The sequence below is a fragment of the Dama dama genome, chromosome 11 (assembly GCF_033118175.1).
Source record: "Dama dama isolate Ldn47 chromosome 11, ASM3311817v1, whole genome shotgun sequence".
NCBI classification, from domain to species: Eukaryota; Metazoa; Chordata; class Mammalia; order Artiodactyla; family Cervidae; genus Dama; species Dama dama.
In genome coordinates, this window is record NC_083691.1 from 7,185,284 (window position 1) to 7,198,514 (window position 13,231).

At 46.1% G+C, this 13,231-nt stretch overlaps 1 non-coding gene across 1 annotated transcript; it reads left to right on the forward strand.

The window, feature by feature from the left end:
* Positions 1-12,713: 12,713 nt before the first annotated feature.
* On the forward strand, positions 12,714-12,786 carry TRNAG-CCC (transfer RNA glycine (anticodon CCC)). Its single transcript has one exon. It is a non-coding gene; the product is annotated as a tRNA-Gly (tRNA).
* The last annotated feature ends 445 nt before the right edge of the window (positions 12,787-13,231 follow it).

Sequence of the window (13,231 nt, forward strand, 5' to 3'; positions counted from 1 at the left end):
ATAATATAATAAGTTAATATAAATATAAAATAAAATATCTATGCACATGTGTGTACATGTGTTTGTGCAAATATTTATTTTCAATTATCTTGGGTGTATATACATAGGAATGGATGCCAGGTCTTATGTAACTCTCTCTTTAGCATTTTGAGGAATCACCTATCTGTTTTCCAAAGTAACTGTACCATTTTACAACACCACCAGCAATGTGTGAGGGTTCCGTTTTCTCTGCATCCTCACCAATGCTTGTAAGGGTCTATCTTTTTTATTTGAATCATTCTAGAGAGAGTGAAGTGGTCTCTCATTGCAGTTTTGATTTGTGTTTCCCTAATGGCAAGTGGTCCCATCACTTCATGGGAAATAGATGGGGAAACAGTGGAAACAGTGCCAGACTTTATTTTGGGGGGCTCCAAAATCACTGCAGATGGTGATTGCAGCCATGAAATTAAAAGACACCTACTCCTTGGAAGGAACGTTATGACCAACCTAGATAGCATATTAAAAAGCAGAGACGTTACTTTGCCAACAAAGGTCCGTCTGATCAAGGCTATGGTTTTTCCAGCAGTCATGTATGGATGTGAGAGTTGGACTATGAAGAAAGCTGAGCACCGAAAAATTGATGCTTTTGAACTGTGGTGTTGGAGAAGACTCTTGAGAGTCCCTTGGACTGCAAGGAGATCCAACCAATCCATCCTAAAGGAGATCAGTCCTGGGTGTTCATTGGAAGGACTGATGCTGAAGCTGAAACTCCAATACTTTGGTCACCTCATGAGAAGAGTTGACTCATTGGAAAAAACCCTGATGCTGGGAGGGATTGAAGGCAGGAGGAGAAGGGGACGACAGAGGATGAGATAGCTGGATGGCATCTCCGACTCGATGGGCATGAGTTTGAGTAAACTCCGGAAGTTGGTGATGGACAGGGAGGCCTGGCGTGCTGCAATTCATGGGGTCGCAAAGAGTCGGACACGACTGAGCGACTGAACTGAACTGAATGACAAGTGGTGTTGAGCCCGTCTTTTCATGGGCTTATTGCAATTTGTATGTCTTCCTTGGTATTTTTTATTTGGATTATTTGTCTTTTACTATTGAGTTGTAAATAATTCTCTATATAGACAAGATCCTTATCAGATACATGATTTATAAATTTTTTCTCCCATTATATGGGCTGTCTTTTCACTTTCTTGCCATCCTTTGAAGCACAAGCCTTTAAAATTTTGATGAAGCCCTATTTATCTATCTGTTTTGTATCCTTGTGGGTTTTGTTGTCACATGCCTAAGGAAGGTCATGAACATTAACTCTTTTGTTTTATTCTAAGTGTTTATAGTTCCCACTGTTACATTAGGACTATGATCCATTTTGTGTTAACTTTTGTATATGGTATGAGGTGGGGATCTAACCTTACTCTTTGGGTGTGTGATTCCAGTTGTCACTACCATTTTTTTTAAGATTATTTGATGTGGACCATTTTTTAAAGTCTTTGTTGCATTTATTACAATATTGCTTCTACTTTACGTTTTGTTTTTTGACTCCAAGGCATGTGGGATCTTAGCTCCCCAACCAGGGATCAAACCTGCACTCCCTACATTGGAAGGTAACATCTTAACCACTGAACCATCAGGGAAGTCCCACCATTTCTTAAAAAGACTCTTCTTTCCCCATCAAATGATCTTGGCACCCATGTCAAAAATCAATTGAACATAAATATATGGATTTATCTCTGGACTCCCAATTCTATCCCATAGAGCTATAGTCTAGCCTTTTGCCAGTGCCACACAGTCTCAATTCCTATAACTATGCAATAAGTTTGAAATTAGGAGGTGTGAGTTCTCCAATGCTGTTCTTCTTTTCTGAAACTGTTTGAAGATTTTAGGTCTCTCATATTTCTGTGTACATTTTAGCATCAATTTTTACCAAATGCCAACTGAATTTTGATAGAGATTGCATTAAATCTATAGATCAATTTGGTTGGTGTTGCTCAGTTCAGTTCAGTCACTCAGTCGTGTCTGAGTCTTTACAACCCCATGGACTGCATCATGCCAGGCTTCCCTGTCCATCACCAACTCCCAAAGCTTGCTCAAACTCATGTCCATCAAGTCAGTGATGCCATCCAATGATGGTGTTGCTATCTTAACAATATTAAGTCTTCTAATCCATAAACATAAGATGTTTTTCAATTTATGCCTGTCTTTCCATTTGTTTAGGCCTTCTTTCTTTCAATTCCTTTCAGCAATGTTTGTAGTTTTCAGTGTGTTCAAACTTATTCCTAAGTATTTTATTCTTTCAGATATAAATGTAAATGGAATTATTTACTTAATTTCATTTTAGTGTTCATTGCTAATATATAGAACTTGGTTTTGTATTTTGACCTTGTATCCTGAAACCTTTCTGAACTCATATATTTGTTCTAATATATACTTTCAGTGAATTCCTTACAGTTTTCTGTACATAAGATCATGTTGCCTGCAAATAAAGATAGTTTTACTTTTTTTGCTTCCTAATCTTGATGACATTTATTTCTTTTTCTTGCCCAATTGTGCTGGCTAGAATTTCCAGTACAATATTGAACAAGAGTAGAGAGACTGGGAATGCCTCTCTTGTTCCTAATTTGGTGAAAGCTTTCAGTCTTTCACCATTAAGTGTGATGTTAGCTGCAGGTTTTTCATAGATGCACTCAGAATTTTAATCCAGGTGTGAGGGATTCTAAAGCTTTGACTCTTATCCTAGCCCTAGGATATAAGAGCAGTGACCTGGTCAGGATGGTCAGCAAGGAAGAGGCTCAAGGGGCTGTCAAAATTCAAGATGGGAGTGGAGGGTCTGAGTGACTTGGGAGGAGTCGGTTCCAGCAGGGAACACCAGGTCCCACTGGCAGTGGGCCCTGTCCCCATCATCCCTGTAGTCTTACAGAGCCCTTGGCCAGGCAGAACAAATATGAGAAACCCAGTATCAGAGTCCTAAGGCCCTCATCAATGTTCATTTCCTCGCAATCTTGGCACATATCCTCTGACCTCCCAAGCTGTTCTGAGACAGAATGTCCGTGGAAAAAGCAAGTGGGAACAGCTGACATCAGCACAGGTAGGGAGGAAGAAGGTGGGGGAAAACAGGCAGCCAGGTGGAGAGGCTGAGTGACTTGGGAGCTGGACTTCTGGGTTCAAGCCTGGCGGTCCTCCGCACAAGGTACCAAGGAAATGACCTTGGCCAAGTCATTTCAGCTCCCAGAGTATGAGTTTTCTCTCTTTAAAATAGGGATAGTCATTTAAAAGTCTAGAAATAACCAGCACTGGAGAGGGTGTGGAGAAAAGGGAACCTTCCTACACTGTTGGTAGGAATGTAAATTGAAGCAGCCACTATAGGAACAGACTGGAGTTTCCTCACAAAACTAAAAATAGAGCTGCCATATAATCTTGCAGTCTCACTCTTAGACATACATCCAGAGAAAACTAAAATTTGAAAAGAAACATTCACCCCAATGGCTGTAGCAGATTATTTACAATAGCCAAGATATGGAAGCAACCTAAATGTCTGTTGATATGACAAGATGAATGAATAAAGATGTTTACACACACACACACACACACACACACACACACAATGGAATATTACCCAGCCATAAAAAAGAATGAAATAATGCCATTTTCAGCAACATGGATGGACCTAGAGAATATGAAGTAAGTCAGAAAGAGAAAGATAATACCATATGATACCACTTACATGTGGAATCTAAAATATGATACCAGTGAACTTACCTAAGGAACAGAAACAGACTCACAGAGGTAGAAAACAAAGTTAAGGGATTTCTCTGGTGATCTATGGTTAAGATGCTGCACTTCCAGTGCAGGGGGCATGGGTTTGATCCCTCGCCTAGGAACTAAGATCCTATTAATACATGCCTCATGGTATAGCAAAAAAAAAAAAAAAAGACAATAAAGTTAGGGTTACCAAAGGGGAAAAGGATAGGGGAGGAATAAAGTAGGAATTTGGAGTTAGCAAATACAAACTACTATATATAAAATAGATAAACAGCAAGGTCCTACTATATAGCACAGGGAAGTATATTCAATATCCTGTAATAAACCATAATGGAAAAGAATATGAAAAAGAATATATATATATATATGTGTGTGTGTGTATATATATATTTCTGACTCACTTTGCTATTATACACCAGAAACTAACACAACATTATAAATAAATCAACTCTACTTCAATTAAAAAAATTAAAAAATAAAACCCCAGCTTTGGGGGAAAGAATTTCAGGGAAGAGAAAAAAATAAAGTGAAATAGGGATATGACAAAATCCACCTCTCAGGGCCACTGTGAGGATGACTTGGGGTAATACTTGTAAGGTGTTCAGCACAGCATAAAGCACATTCTTGGCACTCCATAATTCTGGCTATTATTGCCTTTATGATTGTCATTTTTACTCTTACCTCCACCTATAGTATTGCTGCTGGAATGGTGGTGGCTGATCCAGCATTCCCAGGAGAGAAATAGCCTTCCTGAATGTTCAGCCCTTCTTTGGTGTTCAGCCCTTGTTCGGTCCAGCGGCCGCAGTGGTCCCAGGTAGTCTCCCATGCTCCTGTGCATACTGCACCCCATGTGAGGAAGCTTCTCCACCAGAGCAAGAGCTCAGAAGGCTCCCCAAGGTTTTTGTAAGGCTCTATACCAGGCACTCCAGAGATGTTGCCTCATGGACTGCTCACCCCATTTTACAAAAGGGAAAACTGAGACTCAGAGAAGTTGAGCAATCATCTGAGATCCCCTAGCTAGTAAGAGTCAGAGACAAGATCTGATCATAGGTGGTTGCCCTCACCTACTGGGCTACACCGTCTTCTCAGTCATTGGCCAGATTGGAAAGTTCAAGAAGTCACCTTGGGACAAGGAGGAGGGGGCCCAGGTGGAGGTCCCAGAGCGCCCCCAGAAAGGTCCATGACAAGAGAGCAAAGCAAAGCCTACCTCAGCAATGCGGAGTGATGCACTGGGCCCCAAGGATCTATCATTCTGACGCCAAGTGCTCACAGAGACCTTGCCCTGGGTAGCTGTCAGGGGTTGAGGGGCCATCTGGGTACCTCTGGGGTCCTGTGCATGCATGCTAAGTCACCTCAGTCATGTCTGACTCTTTAAGACCCTATGGACCTTAGCCTGCCAGGCTCCTCTGTCGTTAGGATTCCTCCAGGCAAGAATCCTAAAGCGGGTTGCCATTCCTTTCTCCAGGGGATCTTCCCAACCCAGGGGTTGAACCCACCTCTCTTATGTCTCCTACATTGGCTGGCGGGTTCTTCACTACTAGTGCCACCTGGAAAAGCCCCTGGGGGTCCCTACTATTCTGTAATCAACCCAAGACCCATGGAGCTTCCAGACAACTCGCTGACAGGATGACTGTCAACCCCATTCTTCAGCTGACTTTTGGAGCCAAAATGCAGGTGGTTTTTTGTTTTAGAACATTGGTGAAGTGATGACCATTTATGCATTTAGTGACTGTGCTGGGTCTTCGTCGCTGTGGCCGGCTTTTTCCAGCTGTGCTGAGCGGGGGCTACCCTTTGTTGCAAGGCCTCTCGTGGCGGTGGCTGCTCTTGTTGTGGAGCGCACGCTGCAGGTGCCCAGGCTTCAGTAGGTGCCACATGCAGGCTCAGTAGCTGTGGCGCTCGGGCTTAGCTGCTGCCCAGAATGTGGGATCTTCCGGGACTGAACCTGTGTTCCCTGCATTGGCATGTGGACTCGTATCCACGGCACCACCAGGGAAGTCCCAAAATGCAGATGTTAACATTCCTTATGATAAACTCCCTCAATAAGTTGGAGACACCAGAGAAATCAAGAAATCATTGTGGATCTTAATTCTGCCCCGACAAGAACCAGCAGCTCCCCCAGCTTTGGGCCCTGCAGAGTCGGGAACCCATCCAAGCCCCTCTCCCTTCTGCTCATTTGTGACGGAGGCTCTTTACTTCCTGGGTCCTTCACGACCCGTTCTTCACCCACAGAGTCACTCACCTTTGAGGGTGGGCGTTCCTAGGCAACAAAAACCATCGCCGAGCACAAGGACTCTAACCCTATTTCCCTGTCTTGTAAATCTCTCATTCAAGCAGTCCGCAGATTTACTGCAAAGCTGTACCGGGCGTGGTAGGAACTTGAGGCTCAGACTCCCAAGCCAGGGGAGGGACATGAGCCACCATCTTTAGCCCCTGCTCTTGCTAAGAACCACGTGCCTCATGCTTTCAGGCACCGACCCCTGAAAAGCCCAAGAACAATGCCAGGAAGTATGTGTTATCACTACTTCATGGACAAATGTGTCACTTTACCCAGAAAATATATGCCTTGAGCAGCTGCTAAGTGCTTGACTTGTGCAAGGGGGCGGGTGCACAATGATGGCACAGATTCCCTAAGTCCCCTCCCTGCTTCCTTCAAAGATGGTCCCCAGTAGGAGAGGCAGACCCTGAACAAGAGAAGAAAACAAGGAAGGGAGGAAAGCGGGCGGCAGAATGCAGTAAACACCGTGGGTGACAAGACTTTGGGAAAGCAACACGCGAGACCTACTTTAAGTATGCTGATCGGGGAAGGGACTGTCTGAGGAGGCGACATTCAAACCACTCCAGTCTCGTCTCCTTCCTTTCCGGAGCTTTGGGCCATGTCCACCCCCGGCAAGGATGCTGGGCCAGCTGGAGAGGCAGGCAGCCCTGTCCTCATCCTCTCCTTCCTCCTGCTTCCCCCATGGCGGGGGAGGTGGGAGGAAATATCACATCCTCCACCAAAGAGCTGTGTGACCTTAGGCAGTCACTGTGCCTCTCTGGGCTTGTGTCGGGGAAATGATCCACCCCATCCTGTCCTCCATAACTGAGGTCAGATATGAGAATGTGAGGGAGCATTTCATCTAGTTTAAAGCACTTTACAAGGTGCAGGGGAAACAGGCTTCTTCATCGCCCCCAAGCTCTTACTAACAAGGGCATCTGTGGGCCTTTGGGATCCTCTAGCGCCTAGCGGGGGCCCCATCACGTGCTCCTCTTGCTGAAGGGGAACTGAGGCTTGGTGGCCACATGGCCAGCCCAAAGTCTCCCAAAATTAGGGAGTGAGAAATAAACCCCCTAGTAGTACTCGTGGCAGACACTATTGAGCACTTGCTGTGTCCAGGTCAATACCAAGGGTCTTAAATGGATGGTCACAGTTCATCCCCCCAGCAGTCCTGCCCGGAAAGCTTTACGGCCGTTAGCTCTGTTTTATGGGAAGGTGGGCAGCCAGCAACCGTTCACGACCCTCAGTTTAGACCCAGAAAGAGGCAGGAAGGCCCCGGCCTGGATTTAAGACCAATGGGAAGTCATTCACTCATCCAACCCCAACAGATCCCGCCACATGCCAGACACGTTCTAGGCACTGACGAACCACAGACACACATGCAGGTCCTCATGGGGCTCATGTCCTAGCGGGAAGACGACAGTGAGTGAGGGAAAATGTGCTACGTTAGATGCCAGGGAGGACAAGCCCCCAGGCCCTCTTACTCCAAGCACCGCACCGTTGGGACAGCAAGCCTATGCTTTGCAGCCATTGCTGCTGGGAGGTGGGGTCACCTGCATCTACGGCTGCATCACCGGCATCTATCCTTTCGTCATGAGTGTCTGAATCCCCGAGACAGAGGACAATCTGAGGCAGGAACTTCATTCGAAGTGCACTGCCAGGAGGAGCAGGCCGGAGGGACCAAACGTGGGCCTCGGAGTCCTCCCGCAAGCCCAGGGCCGCACCTCCCTCATCACGGAGTAAGTATGTGATTAAGTAATCTTATTATGGGAGTCCCACGTGATCAGACGCCAGGCGACACTTCAAACTGAAATTAATTCCAAGGTTCAGCCAAGTCCCTGGGTGTCTGCCTTCCAGGGAGGCTGTTGAGCAGGAAATGAGGTCTGCATGTTCCCAAGACCCCAAGGAACCAGCCCCGAGGGCTGAGGCTGCCAGAGGTTGGGACTGGGGAGGGGATTCAACTGGTCATCACTCACCCCTCAATCCCAGCCACCTTCATGGACACTGGGTGTCTACAAGAATGCCCCACACATGTCTTGATCAAAACCAGGTTCCTGGGACTTCCTTGGCGGTTCAGTGGTTAAGGTTGCATCCTTCCACTTCAGGGGTCAGGGGTTCAATCCCTGATCGGGGAACTAAGATCCTGCATGCCACATGGCAAGGCCCAAAAACAGAAAAAAATTTAAAAACCAGATGCCTTGTTGCACCCTTGTCTGAGAGGTTCCTCCTCCAAGGGCCCCTCATTCCACAAACAACCCCATCGTCCTGTCAGCCATCCTCTCGAAGCTCTGAGTATCCCCTGCCCCACGGCCTCATGTCCAACCTGTTGCCGAGTCTGCCCAACTTCTAGAGGTGTCTCAAATGCCTTCTTTTGTCTCCATCCCTCCAGCCTCTTCCTCGCCCCCAGCCTCCCAGCCTCGTAGCCTCCTCACTGACACTGGCTTCCTGGCTGTGGACTCTTCCAGGACTCCCCCTGCACAGGAAGTGATCCCCCTCCCACCCAGAATGCCAGGTCCCGAGTAGTTGCTGGGGAGACCATGTCTCCAGCCCTCAGAAACCCTAGCCCCTGCTCAGCAGCCTCTGAGGACGTGATCCCAGGAGGAAGCGGGCAGGTCCACACAGGGCCTCTGTCGAGCAGGCCTCTCAGGCTGTGAAGGCTGAGTCGAGTGAAATAACGTGCTGTGTGAGCTTCAGGAGTCACTGTCCTTCTCTGGCCTTGGGTCTCCTCATCTCTAAAATGATCAGCCCACCCTGCCCTCTGTCACTGAGACCCACAGAGGAATGAATGGGAAGCATTTTATGTATCTTCAAGCTTATACCAGGGTCTGGGAATGTTACCATCACTCCTGAAAATCCCAGGAGGAGAACACATGTCTCCACCTGACATTGCCCACCAAGTCCCAATAGCCTCCTCCAAGTCACGGCTAGGGGTCAGAGGAGATGGGAACCAGCAAAAGACCAAGCAAACATCTTCTGTAAGAAGCAAGGAAAAAACAAGAGAACAGGACCTTGCAGGTCTCACTCATCACCGTGCCCCCAGCACAAGGCCCTGCACACAGGAGGTGCTCAATCAATGCTTCAAATGAACAGTGAGGCCCCCACCCCACGTAGCTGCTCCTCACATCAGGGAGGATGATGCCAGCGAAGACCTGCATGGACCAGGGCAGTCAGCATGAGCTTCCTGAGGAACAGAGCCTGGCCTCACAGGACTCAGCAAATGTGACTAGTCAAAGAAAGGGAAAGGTCGTTCTGGAAAGGCAGAGGGACACCGAGGGACAGGGAGGGTGGGACAAGGTCACGGAAGGACAGTAGCTAGAATCTAGTGAGAATGCCGCATCAGCCCGGCCCTGCATCAGTGCTCTGCGATGAATGATACAGATGGCGGAAAGTCCCACCGCCAGGGATTCTATCCCAAGTCAGAGACCCAGAGTCTTTGGACGTCATCGCTGAACTGGACGCCTCCCTGCTTGGCTTTCTTCTCGAGGCAGGCCTTGGAATTTGTGTGCACAGGAAGGAACTTTATAAGAAATAGGGTTTCCCATAGTTTGAATTAAAACTGTCCCCTCTGATATATTCTCCTATTTCTGGGATTTATAGTCCCACTTCTTGACTTAAGGGCCAGGGAGAGGGTATGAACTTCAAGGAAAGTGTATGTTAGAAGGAACCTGAAGTCACTCTGGGCAAAGGATCAAGCAGGTAATGTAGAGGGAGAACAAAGAAGGGATACCTTCTAGCAGGCAATACCAGTTCAGTTGTGGGGTATGGGATGGGTCCCCAAAAAGCCAGAATGATTGACAATGTCAGGGAAAAAGTGAGATGTCATTCAGCCATTTATCCATCTATATATCCATTCATTCATTCCAGATTATTAATTAAGCCCCTAGTGATAGACAGAGAAGCATGTAATTACAGTCAGTATTATCATGGGGCACAGGGTACAATGGGAGCCCAGAGGAGACACCTAACATAGCAAGAGGTTGGAGTGGTGAAGTCAAGGAAAGCTTCCTGGAAGAGGTGATACCTAGCCTGATACTTAGAGGGCAAACAGACTTGATCCACAGGCTGAAGGACCCAAACAGCACCTGCCTACATTCAGAGGTGTGTGACTTTCAGGGACCAGAACAGCTCCATGTGACTGAAGCAGAGAACACCAAAGAGGAGGCGTGAGAGGTGAGTTTACAGAGGAGGATGGCCAAAGCCAGATCTGCCTGGACCTTGGGAGAGCAGTGAAGACTTTAGTCTTTATTGGAGAGCAGTGGGAGCCTGTCAAGACTTCTAAATAGAGGAGAGATGTGGCCAGATTTCCTGTTTAGAAAAAGAACTCAGACTTCTGCTCAGTGGGGACTGGGTCATTTTGACCAGGCTTCTAACTGAAGATAACTTAAAAAGCTGAAGTATCTGTATTCATACAGAGACAGAGATGCATGCGTGTGTGTGTGCTCAGTTGCCTCAGTCATGTCTTACTCTTTGCAACTCTGAGGACTGTTGCCCACCAGGCTCCTCAGTCCATGGGATTCTCTAGGCAAGAATACTGGAGTGGGTCACCATACCCTCTTCAAGGGATCTTACCCACCCAGGGATCAAACCCATGTCTCCTGCATTGCAGGTGGATTCTTTACCACTGAGCCAACAGAGAAGCCCAGAGATAGAGATCTATATTTGCAAAAGAATTAAAAGTTTATAAGAGAGTAAAAAATTTTCAAACCATACCTGAAGGTCAAGTAGGAACCCAGAGAAGAGAATGTACATGGAGACCATTCTTGCCTAAAGAGCTTTTCCAAGCCCAGAGGAGTCTTCCCTTTGTCAGTTATGAAGAACTAGGTTCAGTTCAGTTCAGTTCAGTTGCTCAGTCATGTCCGGCTCTTTGCAACCCCATGGATTGCAGCATGCCAGGCCTCCCTGTCCCTCACTAACTCCCAGAGTTTACTCAAACTCATGCCCATTGAGTCAGTGATGGCATCCAACTGTCTCATCCTCTGTTGTCCCCTTCTCCTCCCGCCTTCAATCTTTCCCAGCATCAGGGTCTTTTCAAATGAGTCACCTCTTCGCATCAGGTAGCCAAAGTGTTGGAGTTTCAGCTTCAACATCAGTCCTTCCAATGAATATTCAGGACTGATTTCCTTCTGGACAGACTGGTTGGATCTCCTTGCAGCCCAAGAGACTCTCAAGAGTCTTCTCCAACACCACAGTTCAAAAGCATCAATTCTTCAGTGCTCAGCTTTCTCTATAGTCCAACTCTCATATCATCACACATGACTACTGGAAAAATCATAGCCTTGACTAGATAAACCTTTGTTGGCAAAGTAATGTCCCTGCTTTTTAATATGCTGTCTAGGTTGGTCATAACTTTCCTTCCAAAGAGTAAGTGTCTTTTAATTTCATGGCTGCAATCACCATCTGCAGTGATTTTGGAGCCCCCAAAAATAAAGTCTGCCACTGTTTCTCCATCTATTTGCCATGAAGTGATGGGACCAGATGCCATGATCTTAGTTTTCTGAATGTTGAGCTTTAAGCCAACTTTTTCAATCTCCTCTTTCACTTTCATCAAGAGGCTCTTTAGTTCTTCCTCACTTTCTGCAATAAGGGTGGTGTCATCTGCATATCTGAGGTTATTGATATTTCTCCTGGCAATCTTGATTCCAGCTTGTGCTTCATCCAGCCCAGCGTTTCTCACGATGTACTCTGCATATAAGCTAAATAAGCACAGTGACAATATACAGTCTTGACGTACTCCTTAAGAACTAGGTGGATAGGAACAAAAGCCCAGAACCTACAGTCTAACCAGATATCCTCCCAACAATTAGCTGGGACCCCAAGGGCTACATCCTCAGGGTGAGAGTGACCAGAACCAGACCAGCACTTCTAAGGGACTATGGCTGGGTTTGAATGACTCAGGTCTTCCAGGGAACCTCAACCTTGGGTGAAGCTTGGTCCAGACAGGGATTACAAGTGCATGGTAGAAGCAGCCAAAATCCTCTCTGGAAGAAGGTAACTTCATTCCATGCCTTGGATTTCCTTGCACTCAAGTTTTCAAATACTATGACCAATGTACAAAGAAAACTGGCACACAAAGAAGTAAGACATCACAAGAAAAAAAAAAGAACAATAAAACATACCTGTAAAGTTTTCAGATATTGGGAGTTAGCATAAAACAATTATGTTTACTATGTTTTTGAAAATAAAAACACAAGAAACATCAACAGAGAACATAAAACTGTAAGTGACATAGCAAACTCACCAAATAGAAGTTCTAAAAATGAACATTACAATAACTGAAATCTAAAAGATCTGAGGCTTTACTTCTTGACCTTTTAGTGATGGTCCCATACTCTTCCACAAAGCTGTATGTTTATAATTTATGTGTTTTATGCATGTATGATATATTTCAAAATAGCAAAAGGTAAAAAACAGTCAGTGAATGGGTGTAAGAGCAGGTTAAATGAAGACAAAGCGAGAATTGGGTCAAAGGAAGATAAATAAACAGAAAGAATCCTGAATGTGTTGCAAAGAGACCCAAAGATAGGGGAAAGGAGAGAGTAAGAGACAGAGAAGATTGAAAAGATGGAGTTTAAAAGAAAAATAGAAGAAGAGAGTTGGGTAGAGGCAATGTTTAAGAGATAAAGGCTGATAATTTTCCAGAAATAATTAGCAGCATCAAGACACCCAAAGAGTCCCAGGAAAGACAAATTTTAAAAATTCACACCTCAGGACTTCCCTAGTGGTCCAGTGGTTAGGACTCTGCACTCCCAATGCAGAGGGCCTGGGTTCAATCTCCAGTCAGGGAACTAGATCCCACATGCCACAGCTAAGAGTTCACATGCCACAACCAAGACCTAGTGCAGACAAATTAATTAATTAAAAAAAAAAATCCACACCTCAGTCCAGCATGGCGAACCTGCAGAAAGACAAAGGTAAGGAGATAAGATACCTAACAGCAGTCAGAGATTTAAATTAAAAAAAATCAGATTCACTTTCAATGGCTCCCTAGTTAGACTGACAGCCAACTCATCCACAGCAACAATGGAAGCCAGAAGCCATGGGAGATACTTCCCAGCCTGGGGGGTTAGAGGCAATGGAAGGACACTCGGGACTGCCGAGTGGAGAAGAGTACAAGGGCCAGAGCAGAGGCTGAGAAACCAGCCAGGGGCTGAGATGATGGCCCCTGGACCAGTTCAGCAGCAGTGGGGAGGGAGATGAGTGGATGGGTCTGAGAGAAGCTGAGGATGCAGA